The 19269-nt window shown below is 37.7% G+C and overlaps 1 protein-coding gene across 2 annotated transcripts in view; it reads left to right on the top strand.

Moving 5' to 3' along the window:
- The first annotated feature begins 10343 nt into the window (after positions 1 to 10343).
- The window catches only part of LOC148872559 (origin of replication complex subunit 1B-like), a 72813-nt gene continuing 63887 nt past the window's right edge, over positions 10344 to 19269 (top strand). The window contains exons 1-2 of one of the 2 annotated variants that reach the window (XM_088972250.1): positions 10347 to 10499; positions 11137 to 11262. The gene's annotated coding sequence lies outside the window, so the exon portion shown is untranslated. Of the gene's footprint in view, positions 10500 to 11136; positions 11263 to 19269 lie in introns of both variants that reach the window. The other variant, XM_088972249.1, reaches the window with a different exon arrangement.

Genomic DNA, 19269 nt, shown 5'->3' with positions numbered 1-19269 from the left:
GGGGTTTAACCCCAAAACATGTGTATTTTTCGCATATCAATAGGCCACTTATACAATATCGAAATTTTGAACCCTGTCCCTATTTTTCTGACATATTCATGTAAATGTGCATCTGATGTTGCCACGAATAGCAATGAGGTTAAAGTTGGAATTCACAAGGTGATGAGGCCAAAGGTCCCACCTATAAGCACAGAAAAGTTGTCAAAGTCCCTCAGGGTGTAGTCCCAAGGGCAATGACTCCAACGGTCAAAGTTATCTAAGGACTCAAAGACGCCGAGGTGGTAAGAGTGCAAGAGTAGTTAAGTGTGTTGAAAAGTGTAAGAGAGTTACCTGAGTGCTTGAGTCCGTACTTATAGTTGAAGTCCCCCTTGCATTAGTGCAATGTGAGCTGGTAACGCCTCTAGATGTCAGTGCCATTAAAAGAGGGGTTATTAAGGCAATGACCACGTGGCCGAGTGTTATCCTACCATAAATGCATCAAGAGGGGCTCAACCAAGGATGTAATGTTAGTTATTAAGGCTCAACACGATGATGCCCCCATGGGTGTGCCACGTGTCCTCATATGGTTGTGAGGATGATTTTGGCTACATCACAGTCTTGAGATCGGCTTCGAGCATTCGAAGTAGATGAGTCAATTGGGTGTGTTCACTACTTCATGTGAGTCCTACTACAATTTTATTTGTCGATAATGACAGTGATTCAAGGCCTGTGGGAGCATCTGGATCGTAAAGGGGTGATAGATTAGGATCATCTCACTTTGCATCATTTCAGTTTTCAAGATGCACACCATGTAGTCCTCATCGATGTGGAAATTTGAAGAAACACGATAATGACCATTAGATGGGGAAGATCATAGTCATTGAAGTTTATTATAAAAGGAGAGGTTGAGGGACTATAGGATTGTCATTTATTACTTTAGTTATTGCTAGAGAACTCTCAAAACATATCGGCCTATGCTTCTACATTCATTCTTTGAGGCATTCGCCATCTCTGTCATCCTTGTCTTCCTTTCATACTTGTTAGTAAGTTCCCATCTTCCTTACCATGTCTTCCAATTCAAGTAGAGAGGTTTATGATCTCCCTTAGTGGTCAACCCATAATGAGATTTTTTTTCTTCTAGTGAGTCTAAATCGAACTCCAAGGACTCTACTCAACCTCTAGAGGTGGAGGTCTTACAAAGAAGAGATACAGCTTTGTAGGGCTAAGTGCAATGTAGTAGCCAACTTGTCTTTGGAGTAGAGAGAGGGAATCGGTATGTCGAAGGTTGAACGGGTCAAAGCCTTTGGTAGACCTGTTCATGGGTCGGATCAGGCCGAGCTTTCACTCTGTATTAATAGAATTTTCTAAGGCCCAAGCTTGAGCCCGGCCCGACCATCGGGCCTACAACTTGGGCCCGAGCCTAGCCCTCATAAAAAGCCTGAAGCTCGGGCCTGGGCCCGAACCCGAAATTTAGCCCATACTGTTAACGACTGAATAGAGAGAGAGAAAGGGAGAGAGAGAGAGAGATTATAAAGAAAAGAATAAAAATGTATATATTAAATTATAAATATATATTTTAATAAATATTATATTATTTATATATTTTATATAATATATAAAAATATATAATGTTGAGTCAGGCCGGGCTATTTTGACAAATCCCGAGCTCGGCCCGAAACACACTCGGGCTTACTGTGTTAGGCCCGAGGTTAGGCCCGTGGGCCTAATTACATGACCAAGCCCGATCGGGGTGTGGGCTGGGCCATCGAGCTACCCGGCCCTTGAACAGGTCTAGCCTTTGGCCATGTCCCTAGAAAATTTCCTAATGAGGTTTTCGAAGGTGAGGGGTTTCCCGATGCTAAGGAAGTGGTATTGGAGTTAAAGTGTATACTACGTCCTTCAACTGTAGAAAGGCTAGGCCGCAAATATCACATTCCCAACCACTTTACTATTAGGGTCCCCAAGGTTGGTGAGAGGCCCTAATCGATCGATAAGGGTGAGATTTGTGGTCATGATCATTGCTTGTAATTTATGTTGTATTTTCATATGTATTTAGTCATGCCTAAGGTCTTGAACCATTACAAAATTACCCTCTACAATTTGCTCCTAATACCATTAGAACCATCATTGGTGCTCCCTCTATGGCTTGTCTTCGAGGTGTTCATCCCACCTTAAACTTGTTTAGGAATCTTTTCATCTTAGACATCATCTCTTTGGTAAAGGATGGTAGTATTTTCAAAGCCGAGAGCCCTGGATAATCCATCTTTTATGCACTTCTAAAAGTGCAAATACTTCTTCTTGTCATGTCTCAAGGACTAGCCCTTTAGCACACAACGGAAAAATCCATCTTCCACTATAAAGAATGCCAAGCCATTTTGTTCTAAGGAAGGGGGAATACTATTGAATTGCCTCAAGCTTGGCAGGTTTTTCAAGGTCAATAATCTCTTAAAAGAGGAGGCTCTAGTGTAGGCTGGTCTCAGCCCAATAAACCTTAGCAAAGACATCTCCTTAGGTAATTTTCATAGGTTGTAAAGTATAGTTAGATGACTCTCTTTTCCTTGCATAGATACGGATTCAACTCAGAGGAAAAGGGTTGCTCTTGCTCAAAAAAGGCTGAGGGGGAGGTTGTGGCTAAGAGGGCAGTAGCTGAGGCTAGGATGAAGGGGCATGAAGTCTAAAAAGACAAGATAATCATGGTGGAGACATGTAAGAAGAATGACGTTGAGGTCAAGGTTGCCCAAAAGAAAAAGGAAATTGCAAAAAAGTGGCTCACCAAGGGTGTAGTGGAGGACAAACCACACAAAATATAAGCAATGAAGCCTACCATTCAAGGAATCTCACACTAAGGGGAAGGCCCTCTACTGTCACCCCATAACATCCTCTCTAGCTTGTCCTTCCCTTTAAGAATGGCAACAGGGAAGGGCAAGGCAGGGTTTTGCATGCTTCCATGTCTCATCCTCAACCCCAAACTCAAATGCCCCACCACATCCCTGCCCCGAACCCCATCAAGGCTTAAAGTCCTAACCCCATCCTTGTCCTTACGCGGAATGGGGCTCCCCAAATTTGTCCTTAACCAATCATTTATACTTACATACTTACAAATTTACATTTTTTTTTGAAACTTACATAGAACTATTTTATATTATGTAATATAATATAGTATAACATAAAATAAAATATTATAATATATATTGTCATATAATATAATTGGGAAGGGTTTCCCCGATCCCTAGTGTTTTGGGTTTCCCCAAAACCCATCCCAAACCCCGATTAGTGGTCAAAAAACCCACCCCAATCAAGGTGGGGTCTCATAAGAATGGGTCAAATTGCCATCTTTACTTCATTCCTACTAGCTCAGTTAAGAGTTGGATAATGAATTGCTCATCCGACATATGAGTTAATCAATGAAGGAAGAATATTCGGTCACCATGGACGGAATTGGCTAATAGCTTTCCATGGGCATTGTGCTTCCAAGTGATCGGAAATCATTAGCAATGGAGCTAAACTCTCCCATCAAGAACTTGGCATTGAACAACATAGTCTTACATCTAGGTGAGTATTTACTCTATAGCTTTTCTTTTTGTTGCTCCAACTTTTAATGTGTTGTTATTGCAGTTGGTCTTGTAGTTGGACACCTAGGAAAGGATGTTGGGGCAAAGTGAGACCAAGGTAAATCATCTAACCCAGGAGAGGGTGGAGTTAAAGGAAGAAGCACTCCAAATGAAGGGTCGTGCCAAGAGAGCGAATGTCGAGCATCGTAAGGCCTTTTTTGCCTTGAAGGAAGTAAAGTCTAAGATGAAGGTGGCCAAGGCCAAGGTGTCTACTATGAGGGGCCATTTGAAGGAATTGAAGGTAGTGGTCCAAGGGCTAGAGAACAAGTTGGAGGAGGTCATGGTGAAGGATGTTACAGAGTACAAGGCACTAGAGGATGAATTGGTTGAATTTACAAACAAGTCTTTCATTGAAGGGTTTTCCTTGTGCCAAGGGCAACTTTTAGCCATTGTCCTAGACTCTGATATTGGTAAGCTTGAGCGATTCATGAATATCCAAGAGGTAGAGCCAAGTCAAAGAGTGGCTAAGGATGTGAAGATGATGGTAGAGACAAGACGAAGTAACTGAAGGCGGTGCCCAGAGGTGAAAGTGGTAGTAGATAGGGCTGAGGGGGAGATTGAGGGAGCTTAGTCTTGATCATAGCTGTTGTTGGGCCTTCGTGCTCTTAAATGATGTCTCTTCTTGGGTTGAGGGCCCTTTCCACCCCCACTTCTTCTCATTCTTCCTTCTGATTTCTTTTATATTTTTTGTTTTTACATAAGGGGCTGAAGTGCCCCTCAATCCTTTATACTCTTATAACCAACACAACCAATGAAATTTATTTTTTTTGGAAAGTATGATATCGTTCTTTATTTTGAGCCTTTGTACTAACTGAATAGTAAGCCAAGGTGATGAAGTGTTTGATTTGTTATGCTTAGAGGAGTTTAAGGCCTCGATTCACAAAGTCCATTCTCTTTCGCTTAGCTTAGCCCATAGGTGGATAAGGTATCCAACTTGAAGTGTATAAGGGTTGCTAAGTCATTTTCGCTTATTATATTAAAATTTGGCCAAGTCCTCTACGTCTTATGTCCAATCAAGGTGACCTGTTGTGCATGTAACCAATTAGAAAGTATGCCTAAGGTCTTAGTCGAGGTTAGGTGAGGTTTATATTCAAGGCTTAAAATAACATGTGTGACAAAATTTGCAAGACAAGTGTGTGGCAATGAGGAACTTTTAATTTCATTATACAAGTGAGTACACTTGCCTTACGTCAATGGTAGTACATACATAGGTTGTTGGAGTTTCATGTACAAGGCACTAATCTTTTTGCAAAGGTGTTATAGCCGATGAATTCTTGGCCCCACCACCTCGATTACTTTGTATGGCCCTTCCTGTTGGGGTTGAGATTTCACAAGTTGGGTTCTAGGATAATGACTTTTCTAAGAACGAATTCACCTTCCTTGAACTAATGTCGTTGGACATGAGATGTGTTATACCAGGATACCCTCGAGGTGTGGTCACATGGGTGAAAACTCTAACAATCAAGTCAATCTAACGATCAAGTCAATCAAAGACTCAAAGAAGCCAAGTTCATTGGTGCAATTGAGGTGTGGTAAGAGTGCAAGAATAGTTAAGTGCATTGAAATGCGTAAAAGAGTTTACCTAAGGGCTTGAATTAGTTCTTATAGTTTTAGTCCCCTGCATTGGTGCAATGAGCTCTTGGTAATGACTCCACACGTTAAGCACCATTAAGAGAGGGGTCATTAAGGCAATGACTAGGGTTGTAAACAAGTCAAGCTAAGCTGAACTTTGGCATGTCTTGGTTTGACTCGACTAAAATACTACTAGGTTCAAGTTCGAGCTCAATTTGATTAAATATTCAATGAGCTCAAATTTAGCTCAAAAACTCGAAAATAAATATATTTATATATTTATGTATGATATTTTTTATAATATAATGTATGTAATATTTTATAATATATATGTATATATTTATGTATGTATGTTTGTTTTAATCAAGCCAAACTCCAAGCTTTCAAGCCAAACTTTTTATTAGTCAAGCTTGAGCTCAAATATCTAATCGAGCTTACTCCAAGGTTTGAGCTCAAATCGAACTTAATCGAATTTGATTCCAAACTGTTCAATTAAAGCTCGATTTCATTGCTGGCCTAACAATAACCACGTGGGAAAAAGTTATCCTCTCATAAATGCATTATGAGGGGCTCCACCAAAGTCATAACATCTATTATTAAGGCTCCGCATTAAATTGAGAAGGAAATAGCGAAGATGCCCCTACATCATGACAATGATAACCCACGTCGACATGCCACATGCCCTCATATGTTTGCGAGGATGATTTTAGCTGCATCAGCATCTATCTCTAACTTTACCAATACAATGTATTTGAACCTTGCCTTTTTGCATTGTGTTTCATCACACAACATGATACATTCCAGTCCCAACATCCAAAATTTTAAAGAGTTCTAAGTCTGCACAAAGAAGCTATTAACATTAACCAAAACCAAGCTCACACAAGCTCTCACTAATTGTCACTTTAGAGAATTTTTTATCGCAACAAATATTTTTAAAGTGCCTTTAAATACCCAAAAACCATATATCATTTTTGCTTGAATGGACAATGGAATCCAAGTCTCAATTTAAACCTTCTTTTGCGAGCAAGTCTTGTGGCCTTCTAGACTCTTGTGGGGTTTTAAATGTATTCTTCACACAAGTTTTTTTTTTCTTTTTTTTTTCTTGAAAAAAGAAATGCCTAAAATTAGGATTATACTTTGCGAAGTACAAATGGTATTTCAATGGAGCTATTCAAGAAACAACAATAGATCTAATACCACAGTAAAGAATTGGAACCATTAGTTTTCATGTTTAATTTCATCAAACCCACAAGGAAACTCAAATGGCTCTAAAACTCCAAACCTCATTCTTATAGTGCTAGATATGTAAAAAATGCAAGAAAAAAGTGTGAATCATTAATGCTTTTTGAAGTATTTTAAGTTTTGAAAAATATGGCAAAAATAAGCAAGATTTTTCAAATTTTCATAATATCTTGTGATTTTTTCTTGAATTCCTGAAAATGTTTAAATCTATGTTGATCTATATTTCTTATATTAAAAAATCACAATTTTTTGTGTTATGAGTAGATTTGTGGAGATTTTATGAAGAGATTTGGGAAAAATATAAAATAACAAAAAAGTTGAAAATGTAATTTTTTATTTGCCTATAAAGACTTAATATGTTTTAGATTTATGGATTATCTAACACATCCACAGAGCAAATGAAATTTCTTCTTCAATATTTTTATATTTTAGAATTAAAAAATAAATAATAATCAATTATATTTTATGATTGAATCACAATGATTGAATATATTATAAATCTATGGATGATCTATCATATCCATAGAGCAATTGAAATTTCTTCTGCATTTTTTTGAATATATTGTACAATGTTTATTTCTTTTTTATTTTTGTAATTTTTAAAATAAATAATAAATAATTATTATTTAAATAATAAATAATTATTAACAATATTCTCACTTTGAAATTGTGCCAATGCATGTTTTATGGTTGGATAAGATAATTAGATTTTTCCATTCCCTTAAAACTTAAGAATTAGAATTTATAAATTATAAAGCTATATAGGGTTTTTTAATGAAATTATAATTAGGTACAATGTATTTCTTCATAAAACCATGAAAATATTAATTTAAATTAGTTAATGAATGTATAACTCACTAAAGCTTTATATTTAGTGTTATTGATATACCTTTTATGATTTATTTAAAAATTTAATTATTTACAATGTTTATAATGTTTCAGTATTTCCATATGTATCTGTGTATCTTCATTTTTCTCCGATACACATGTATTCAAGATGTATCCCGATACATTTCTTAAAATTGTCTTTCCAATACATTAAAACGCTGATGGCATATATAAATTTTAATAATCAAGTATTTTTTCTTTAAGGCTCAGGTTGTAAGGAGTACAAATACAAATATGTACAGTACAAAAACTTACAATATAATATAAAATGCATAGTTTTGTACTCTACATATTTGTATTTATACTCCTTCCAAACTGAGCCTATGGTTTGATGATAATAAGAAAATGCTGGTAAGCATGAACTTAGTATAGTACATATAAGTTAAAATTTAACTCACATAATTATGACAAATAATCGAGTTCTGGTAGATAAGTTGCCTAGAATCACCTTTGTAAATTTAATGGCAAGTTAAAGAGCGGATGTGTATGAGAAAGCGAAATATGGAAGTTAATGAGAAAATAAGAGTTCATATTGGAGAGTCAAATGGCATGATTAGTGAAAATTAATGACATGAATTAAGAGGGAGAGATAATGGCCAGTTAATGAGAGGAGAGACTGAGAATTTGAATTTGATTTAGAGAGGTCATAAAGGATGGTAGGACTATATCGGACCACAGAAGGAGTAGGAAGTGTATTTGGCTGATACAGACTTGAAACGTATCATTAGTTTAAACCATGGCTTTGGTAGAGCCGTGAGGCATGAATACTATTGAGATTTGAGAAATATTACATACTAGATATTACAAACAACACAGAATCATGTTTTTTCAAAACCCCATTCGGTTATGAAAATTTCATCTTTATTTTCAAATCTTAACCCCTCACTGAAGCTCTGTTACCCCATCAGTAGGTTCAGATTCTGTCACTGAATCAATCATATCAACTACAATAGTGAATCAATTGGCTGAAAGGAAGGGGCCTACGTTTTTCAGTATTTTTTTCCCTCCTACCTTTTCCATTTTTTTGGTACAAGGAGAATACAAGCAGCTAAGAGGCCCTCATCAGGGTTTTCGATTTTCATAGACCTTTGCCGCAGCACAACTCAAATCACACCATAGAAAGCGAAAGACAGAAAACCCAAAACTAGCATACACCAACTCCCACAGTCCATCTTCAGTTTCCTCCTCTCAGCTGCTTTTTTGGACAATACCATTCTCAATTAAATATTCAACAAATTCATCGATGAGGTAGGGCCAAGCACCTTCTGCATCATAGTTCGATAGAGTGGAATCCACCGTCTGCATGAGCCAAGACAAACATCAGTGATGTGTTTGCACTCAGCATCCTCCAGGCAAATACAAAAGACATCCGCCCTTCTTACAGTCATATCTACGCTCCGAGTTTTCCAGATTTTACAATACTCCCGGGTGTTCAAAACAATTCCTAGTTAGCAATGACAAAATGTGATATCTAGGGCTCTCCTTTTCTTCCCTTCTATTCTTCTGGTTTTGAGGCTTAACTTGGAGTTATATTAGGGGCGGGGGGTTACCAACAACAAATGAGCTAAGCAGCTAGTCAACTCATTTTTCTATAAGCCATAATTTACTTTGCTCCCCGAAGCACCAAAAAGTTGTCCCACTTGAACGTTACTGAACAAAATCAGTCGGTTCAGTTAGAACCAACCGGTTGGAACCAAGGACTTAACAGACTATTCGGTTTGACCATCTTCCCCAACCAAACCTAACCAACTATTTGGTTTGACCATCTTCCCCAGACAAACAAAACTGAACCAAAACTTGAATTAACCAAACTGAACTAGCTTATTCAGTTTGGTTTTTGGTTATTATCCAAATTCGAACACCCATACAATTTACCTTATATATGAAATAAAATAACAAGTTACAGAAGAAAATTGGGCTGAAACATTGAAAGTAGAAGAGCACACAGAAAACAAGAGTGCATATGGAGAAAGTGAGGTGATGGGATTCAGTCACTGCAAGAACCGTTCAAACAACCATCATAGCCTTGCATTGGGAATATCTCCCCATGAAATAAAACATAAAAGTACAGAGATGTTCCCGATGCAAAGCTGAAAAGGCTGTTCGAACAGTGTTCGAATGGGCCTTGCAGTGACTGAAGCCGATCTCGAAAGTGAGAACTTTCCAGAGTTGACTTTTGAAATTTGCAATTTTAAATGTGTATTACCAATTATGGCAACAAAGCATTTCTTTCTCTCATATAGGATGCATCAATTTCTGCTTGAGAATGCACACAGCAAAAACAAACCTAGGATCTTATGCTGGTGAATATACCAAATGCGCAATAACACATTTGTGCAGCACATGCAGTTATTGAATATCAGCTGTAATACTCAGCATGGCCATGATACTCATGGTACATATTTATGAATCCTTACCCTAGCAAACTCCAGTAGTTGAGACCAAGTATCCCTTGGGATTGCTTTGTTATGCCGGGCCTAAGTTCAAAGGCATAAAAAAATTAATAATATGAACAACTGTATTGAAGTCAAAGAGACTGGGCTTGTCAATGAATCAAACCCAAAAATTAAATAAAGCATATACTATTAAGACTGACTGCTATAAAACACCAAGAAAATGCACATTCAGAAGCAACCAGATTGAAGTGATAATTCTTAGGACCAGTAACAATGAAAAAAGACCCATCACACGTTCAGCAAAATGCATTACTTTGATAAATCATCAGTGTTGAGAAATATGTAAACAGGAACATTAGTATGTTTTTATATAACATGTCTTATTAGTAATGATACAGGTCAGTCCCCACATTAATGCATCTGTCCATACTAATTAGGTGCAGATTGGTCCCTGTCTATTCATTCTACTAACTTCTAGTGTGAGTGCATGTGCGGAATGGAAGTAAAGATGAAAGAGTAAAAATGAAAACTCTTATACAATATGATGCTAGTAAATATGTGCTTTAACTTCTTTTATAGTATGCATGGGAACCAAGGAAAATATCCACTTTATATAGTATAGATAAATAGATCTGACCACCAGGGGGAGGGGATTCTGTCTTTTTTTCATCTCTCAGTTTCTCTTTCATGCAGGTTGATACTATTCACATGGTATCAGAGCAGGTCAGATTACTCCAGAAGAGATGGCAGACCTGATGGATGCTATTAGGACGAGTTCTCTCCATTGTGGTCAGGTGTTTTTAGTTCCCAGGTACTGCAGATTTGCGGATCTTAGGGTTTAAGACTGCATTTTTTTTATCAGCAAAAAAACTTTCATTAATAACAGAGAAATTAAGCTACAATAGATAAAGATTGCAGAGGAATAAACTGCGATCTCCAGCAATCAGTTACAATTCTGCCCAATACAATGAAGATCTATTTTCTTGTTTTGCTAGGGTTTAAGACTGCAATTTTAGTTAGAAGCATTCTTCATTGAAGTTCTCATCTTGTGCAAGTAGTCCTTACTGCATGTTTTTTAATTAATAGAATGACATCATCTGTTCTGCATAATAATACTCCCTCTGTTTTGTTCCTTAACATTTTCTCAATATCTTTTTCATTTGACTCCACATATCTTTGGTTGTGTCTAATTTTGTTCAACTCCTTGGTCCAGGTATAAATTGGATGTCAAGTGTGTAAAATTTATTTTTCTTGGCTATCCTTGTACCCAGAAGAGAAACAAGTGTTAGAAACCTACTTTAAGAAAGCCCTTTGTCTGTTACAATGTTACTTTCTTTGAAACTATGCCCTACTTTGCTCTTGATATTGTTTCTGCTGACGATTCTATGGTGTCGTTTCCTGTTTCTCTATGTACTCTACTATTCTTATTTCTAGCACTTTTCCTACAGAGAATCTACCAACTGAATGAGTGTATACACAACACAATACTCCAGCTCTTTTCCATCTAATTCTCCACCAAATGGTCCACCTTCCCCACCTAATCTTGATCTTCGTATTGCTTGCTCTTTGAAAAGGTAAATGCAGTTGTACTGCCCATCCACTGTCTAGTTTTCTTTGTTATGATCATTTATCTTTTGCTTTTCATCACACGATTTCCTTGTTATTATCTTCTATTCATGAAGCCCTTCAATCAAATGGTTTGAACAAGCTATGCAAGAGGGATTTTCTTGCTCTCCACAAAAATCCAATGTTTTAAAAGCACAAGGCGTAAAAGAAGTGCAGAGGTCATTTTGTGCCCAAGGTGCAAGGCAAGATACACACCTTTTTGAAGCAAGGCACAGAATTTAAAAAAAAATATAAAAAATGCAAAGAATGAAAAAAATCTAAAAACTCAAAATAAATTAAGAAATTACTAAGAATAAAAAGTCAAACTTTAATTTTAAACTAAATGCTTTGAAAGAGCCTATTAACTCAAATTTAAAACACAAACATAACATATAAAACATATTAAAGCATGTTAAATTTTTAATTCTTTATTTCTTTCTCTGCTGCATTATTTCAAATAGTTTATGTGATGTTACATCTTTCATTCCTAATTCTACAAGTTGCCTTTGTACCAAGCCCCTTGAGGCACGCCCAAACAAGTCTATGTTAGGGTCTTAAAATTCTTAACCCCTAAAAAAATGGTTTTATAATTTTAATTATATTTTTGAAATATTTTTTATTAGGACGAATGAATGAACAATGCCAACAAATAGGGGGGGGTCATTGAAGCTTTGTTGAGTGGGTGAAGTGAGCGAATGACACCAAAAAGCGCAAAAAATAAAGTGCACACTTTTCGAAAGTGGTGCACTTAGGACATAGCCGAGGTGCATAACTTAAAATGCGCCTTGCTATGTGCCTAGGTGTGCATTTTAAATAACTGCAGAAGTCACACATGGGATCTTTTGTAGGGCCCACTAGCGATTGATTTGTATAGTCATAGTTGTGTTTAAAATTTTAACATCATTGATTGAAAAGTTTACAAGCTATTGACTTTTTTGATGATAGTGGCAGTTCTGTATTTTCATTTAGTTCTAATAGGATTGGCCACCGCATCATTGCAAAATAATCACATACCATATAGTAGCACCCCTACAACCCACCAAGATCAAGAAAACAACTCTTCAGCATGACCTTGTGAAACCAACATGCAACAAATTGCAAATAAAGGTAATCTGCAGTTTCTCCCAAAAAAATATAAATAAATGATCAAAGAGAACAAAGAAGCCAGCAATTCATCACATAGAATTCATACATGAGCAAAATGATAATATTTCTTCAATAACCGAAAATGTACTAATCATGTCTAATGTTATGGAGCATTAAAGAAGAACTGAAGTCACCTATACTCATGGAAACAAAAACATCCACAATTAAAACCAACAAAAACCGGAAAATTCCCACATTTAACTCCTTAGATAAAACTACTATAAACTTGGTAAGTAGAGATCAGACATCACTTATAGACATATTACCTGCAAGAACTGGCACCAGTGATCGCCCACGCTTTTCAGCAAACAACAGCTGCCACATCCCAATGGATGTATCCAATGCCAACGATTTCTGGCCCTGCAAATAATTAGCAACCAAATTTGTGAATACCCTGCAAATAACCAAATCTCTGACAGGGTAGCAGAATTCTGAAGTTACTTTGCTAGTGACAATAACAGTGGGGAGGTAAGGGAAAGGTCATTTCAAATAAAAGTACATAAAATATTTTATTAGCAAGATTTCTGTTCCAAGATGAATAAATGTGCATAAAAACCACTAAAACAATTCTTCCATTTTACTTGCATTGATTCTGTGCAATCAAATATGTCAGGAGCTTGAAAATAGAATTTCTACAACTACGTCATATTATAACTAGAAACCAAATGTAACATCCAAAGAACCATACTGAGATATCCTCATTCTCCAATATTATTTTGAAAATAAATAAAAAAGAAATTTCATTAATCATTGGCTATGTTAATCCTGTTTCACTAATCCATTCTATTTAAAGCCATATTCACTGTTAAGTTATCAGTACTTAATCATTTCTTACTACTACTACCCATGTCCTTTTTGGCCTGCCCCTAGCTCTTCCAGCCCCTTTGATTTCTAACAAATCACTTCTTCTAACTGGAGATGTTGATGGTCTTCTATGCATGTGGCCAAACCATCTAAGTCTACTTTCTCTCATTTTATCACCTATATACAAAATAAATTACAAGATATCAAAATGACAAGGCATCACCTAATACAAGATAGAAAAACATAGCAAAAAAGATAACAAATAACTCTTCACTTAAGATCACTATTCTAACCATAAAGTAGACCAAAACTGGATACAAAATCCTCTTTTTGAATTCCCTTAAATTCAGGTAATATCAAAATCCAATCCAGCAGCTTGGAACCAATTCCCACGTAAAGCTTCTCCTTAGATCTTGATTTTCCTTCAAAACCCTTCTGTTTCTTCCTTCCAAACCTCCCAACACACAGCTCCAAAAAATTATTGCCTTTTTATTCCCGTTAAGAGATGGCCAGTAAGCAAAGATGTCATTAAGACTTCACCAGTGACCACATCTCCATGTTGACAAGCTAGTAGAAGAATCCCCAATCTCAATAAAAAATAAATATTGATCCTTCAATGCATGATAATTTCTTTTTTAAGATAGGTGATAGTTATATTATTAAGATTCAAAATAAGAGATTTTTTTATACCCCAAAGTTAACTCCAGGTGGAGGAGTGGCCACCTAAAAATTTTATTAACCATTATCAAATGAGAAGTAAATCAAAACAGGGAGGGTGTAGCCCGCCTTGCCCACAAACCCAACAACAGAACACACAACCTCACCCTCTCATTCCAATCCAATACAAGGCTCAAAAAGCAGAAAAACAAAAATAATCACGACCATTAACCTATACAAAGTGACGGAATCCCAAAACAGTCCTCTTTAAGCAGTAATCTCGCCTCTCTTGGAACCTCATTGGTGGAATTGTAAGCATAGTGGTTTCCTTCATTAATACCCTCATAAGCAAAGAAGTCGGTGCATTTGTTCCCTTCTCTTAATGTATGAGAGAAAGAAAGGTGCATAATATAACATGTTTTCTCTATTTTACGAAGGATATAAGTTAGATGCCAAGGGTGGGGAATTTTTCCAAGGGGAATATCAAACAAACATGATTATCACTCTCAATCTCTACCTCCAAAATGTTGTGAGATAGGCAAACCTGAAGGCCATCATAGAGAGCATTAAATTCAGCTCTGATAGAGGTGCTCTCACCATAAAAATGTTGGGAAGCAAAGCAAACCCCCCTGTAAAGGCTTCCCACAAAGAGGCATGGGATGTGGCCTCAAAAGTAAAAAAACAAAATTACAATTTAACCCAAAATAACTGATTCTTATGCATCCCTTGCTTAGACAAACAATCTGCCAATCTTCTTTCCCATTGAAAACTATCATATATGTGGTCAGCCACTTGATCCTTCAGAAAGCCCCCTATAGGACCAAGCTACTGTCTCTGGTTACTTCAGCCACCCAATTACCAGTTTAGAGTCACCTTCAATTAGCAATCTCTCATAGCCCAGCTCTCTAGCAATCTCTTGCACCCTGTAAGACTGCATAGACGTCCACATTACATCCCCCACTCCAATGGGAGCAGAGAATAACACAATAACCTACCCTCTTGCATTTCTGAACACTCCCCCAATACCAGAGGGCCCAAAGTTTCCTAGACTACTGCAATCAAAATTTAGCTTGATAAAGCCTTCTTCAAGGTGCCTCCAATCTACAACAGACTTGTCAGTGATAGAAGGGCCTTTTGCCACCAGTTCCCAATTCTGCAAATGTCATCAAAGGAGAAATATGAAAACAAGTCCGAGGCTTTATCCCAATTTATAACCCTGTTAATTATACAATAACAAATAGAAGCCTCATCCCTGTCCTTTAGACTACCAATCTACAGAGGCTCATTCTACTTGCATCCAAAAAGACCCAAAAAATTTCCCGAAAGCCTACAACAAAGGGGCAGGAGATTAGTAAGTGGTAACAACTTAGTCCATTAGCTTTGTAGAGTATACACCAGTTAGGAGAAATACTAAATCTAGGCCTTCTCTTTTGCAAATTGTCCGAAGTGTTTAATTTTCCAAGAGAGGCTTCCTAACAAAGAGCTCCATCTTAGGAAGGATGGGTTTTGATCAAATTTCCTTACAGTGGAAAGGCTGAGGGTTAGGAACATAACACAAAGAAGAGAATAAAGAAGTACAAGAGAAAAAGCCCAGAGTTTAGGAGTCCAAATGCTAGCATCAGGTTTAGAAGGGTCCAAACAAACAGGGTCAAGAATTTTAAGGAGCAAGGCAACCCAATCGAATTCAAGTCTCCCCCAAAGCCCAGGTTCCAGTTGATACTAGAAGACTATGAAAAAGAGACAAACCTTTGAATGTTTATAGAAAGAAATAGAATACAAAGAGGGAAAACAGTCCATGAGGGTGGAGTTACCAATCCAAATATCTTCCCAAACAGAACCCAATCTCTAGAACACACCTCATACTTGATAAGGCTTGAGAATTTGGGAAGAACACCAATTATAGTCTTCAACGGAGAGTTTAAAGTAGCCCGCCAAGATAATACCAACATCCCAACCATTATCTACGCATCCATGGATACTTCCTATAATCTTAATGTTAGAGTCTCTCCCTCTCCAAAGGCCATCTCCACAACCATTTACCCAAAACTGGGTTCTTCCTCTCTCCTTTGCAAACCCCCTTTCTTTTCCTTTGCTACAGCCTCTACTTGTTTTGTTTTCAGCTGCTGAATAAAGTCACTCAGTACCTGTGCCACTGCCTTCCAACCATTACCCCTTTTACTTTCTGGGAAACAGACCACCTGCTTCTTTCTTCCTCCAAAGAATTCCTGCAGAGTTATGTAACAACCTTTTGCATTCCTTTTGCATTCCAACCCATACCTCTTTCTTCCATCAAGGTTGAACTTCGTAAAGTTCATTTGTTTACCTTTAGAACTTGCTTCTTAAACAAACTTCTGCATCCATTCGGTCACTTCAAGACTTTCCAGCAATATTGTAGCTCTCTTTGCCTCCCTAATCATCAAGCTCTGCTGGCCTCTGATCCTTATCTCTTCAAGAATGAAAACTTGTGCTCCAATCATTATCTCTTTCCTCCATTTTGCAACTTCCACAAACCTGTTCTCCATCTCTCTTCTCTCCTCTCTGGGATGCCTAAAATGATTTCTGCTGCGATTTCGACCGCTGGTAATAGATCACCACTGCTGGAATGACTCCTGCCTCTCAATGTTCGCTAAAGGGGAGCAACCGCCGCTTCCGCTGGTTGCAGAGAAGATTGTGTTGATGGGCAAAAGTATAAAGGGGAGAAACCGCCACTTCTGCTGATACAAGCATCCCTTGCATAGGCGTGAGCTGCGACTTCTCCTGGCAAAGTATAAAGAAAGCACAAAAAAAAAAATAATAATAATAATAACAACAAACAACAAAATACACCTGAGCCCAAGACAAAAGTTCCCTATTTTCCCCTTGCTTGGCTAGACAATGAGCTACTGCATTTGCTGATCTCCCCCACCCATTGTATTCTTACAGATATATTATGTGTTAGCCACTTGAACGTTTTGACTTCATTCTTGTAGGACCACACATCAGTGTTTGGGTCCTTCAATCAGCACACTACCACCTTGAAATCCCCTTGAATCAAAAGCTGCTCCACACCTAAAAAGGTTGCAAACTGCACTCCTTGAATGGCCGCTAGTAATTCTGCCCTACTAGAGTCTCCAACACCCAAAGAACCCTAGGTAGAAAAGCACAATATCTCCAAGCTCGTTCCTCACAACTCCTCCCAAACAAGAGGGACTTGGGTTGCCTTGACTACTCCCATCAAAATTCGGCTTCAAAAATAAACCTTCAGGAGGGGGTGCCTAGCTTGATTCCACCCTAATTTTTTAGAGGAAAACACCTTGCTACTACTGACCAATTCCTCCAAATATCATTAAACGAGAGTTGGTTAAATAAATCCATCATCTTTAACCAGTATATTACCTTATTCAATACACACTCCTTTAATTCTTGGCAGCTTCTCTCCTTCTCTTGGAATATTCTCGCATTCCTCTCTTCCCAAATTGTCCAAAGCAAAGCTGTATCTCCACATAACCTTTCCTCTTTTGTTAGGTCACGTGAATGTAGAAAGATTAAAGAGCATGCTTACATCTGCTGGCATATTCTACCTGCACCCAAACAATAAAAAAGCCAACCCCACAACTCTGCAGTAAAGGAGCAAGTGACTAGCAGATGGTAGCAATCCTCAGCATAAGACTTGCAAAGGATGCACACCAGTTTGGTGAAATACAAAGGTAAGGTGGTCTCTTCTGTAAGTTGTCCAAGGTGTTTACTTTCCCGTATAACACTTCCCAACAAAAAGCCATAATTTTTGGGGTACAGTCTGCACCAAACTTCCTTAATAGGGAAATCTTACTGAGACAAAGATTGGCAAAGGGACTTGAAAAAAGAGGTACAAGAGAAGGCTCCTTTAAGCTATGGAAACCAAACCCATTTATCTGATTCAAAGGCATCCAAACAAACCTTATTGAGGCGGCAAAGCAAATTAGACAAGCAATCAATTTACTCATCCCTTAACCCTCCGTGGAACCCAAAATCCCAATTTGGAGCCAAAGGATTTATAGGACAGAGAAACTTTGAAACCACATCTTTTTTGTACAAGGAGACAAAAAAAAGGAATAGGTCCTTTAAGGGGCTATCCCCAATCCAGACATCCTCCCAAAATCGAATAAAGTTTGCAGAGAAAATATCATCCTGACAAACCTAAGGAAAATAGGAAAAATACTGCAAATTGCCTTCCAGGGTGTTGCCAAAGTAGCCCTCTGAGATACAACAACATCCCATCCATTCTCTAAATAACCATCAATGCTTCCTACCACTTCATGCCGCAGCCACTTCCCCAACAAAGCAATATTCTTTTGAATCACACTACCTAACCCCAAGTTCCCTCCTTACTCTTGCACACAATCTCCCACTTGAGCAAATGGTCCTTTTTACTTTCCTCTGGTTCCGAAAGAAATCTCTCATTATTTTTTCCAACTTCTTTTCTTCCCTAGGTAGTATTCTAAAAACAGACAGAAAATAGGTGGGCAGATTCAAGAGTGTGGCTGATCAAAGTGATCCTACCAGCCAAGGAGATGTAGTTCTTCCACGAGCCTAATCTCTTTTCATTTTCTAACATTGGGTTCCAAAAGCTACTCTCCCTAGGGTTAGAAGCCCTAGATAGGTTAAAGGATAAGAAGAAATAGAACATTCTAAACTCTCAGCCACAGTCTCAACCTCCCTCACCTCCAAATTGACCCCTTCTATACAGATCTTTTCTAAATTGATTCTCAAATGGGATATTCTTTCAAAGCTTCTAAGCAACAACTTTAGATTTGCTACATTCCCCACATCAACCCCATCTTTACCCATTCTTTTTTTATCAGTAAAGAATGAGCAATTTTATTGACTTCCAGTGAAAATTACAACTGACTGGGAAACCAACAAACCAATCAGCACCAGATTACAATTTTCCCCAGAACAAATACGGTCTTTCAACTCCCTACTTTGCTGAAACATCTGCTATTTCTACCTATTCTCTAACCTCTTACAACATCTTCTCTATCAGCCTTGGAGATCAACTCGCTAAGAAAATCAACTAATAGAGTAAAGAGGAAGGGCATAAGCAGATCCCCTTGCCTAACCCCCTTACAAATGGGAAAGAAGTCCTTCACTACTCCATTAACTAGGATAGAATAGTGGCAAGAACTAATGCAACCAAATACCCAACTACAACCACCTTTCCCCAAACCCATAGTTACTTAATACACCAGATTGTAGGCTTTTTTCAAGACAACTAACACACAAAGCCTTTTTGCTTAGATATCCTCATTTCATGGACACACTCATTGGCAATGAGAATCTGATATCCTATTTGTCTCCCTTGTATGAAAGCCCCTTGGGATTGGCTGATGATAGAAGTTACAACTTCTTTA

This window comes from Nelumbo lutea, chromosome 2 (genome assembly GCF_056320005.1).
Source record: "Nelumbo lutea isolate HS-2025 chromosome 2, American lotus-T2T, whole genome shotgun sequence".
NCBI lineage: Eukaryota > Viridiplantae > Streptophyta > Magnoliopsida > Proteales > Nelumbonaceae > Nelumbo > Nelumbo lutea.
The sequence above is the reverse complement of the archived record's forward strand: the minus strand, read 5'-3'. Positions and strand labels throughout refer to the sequence as shown.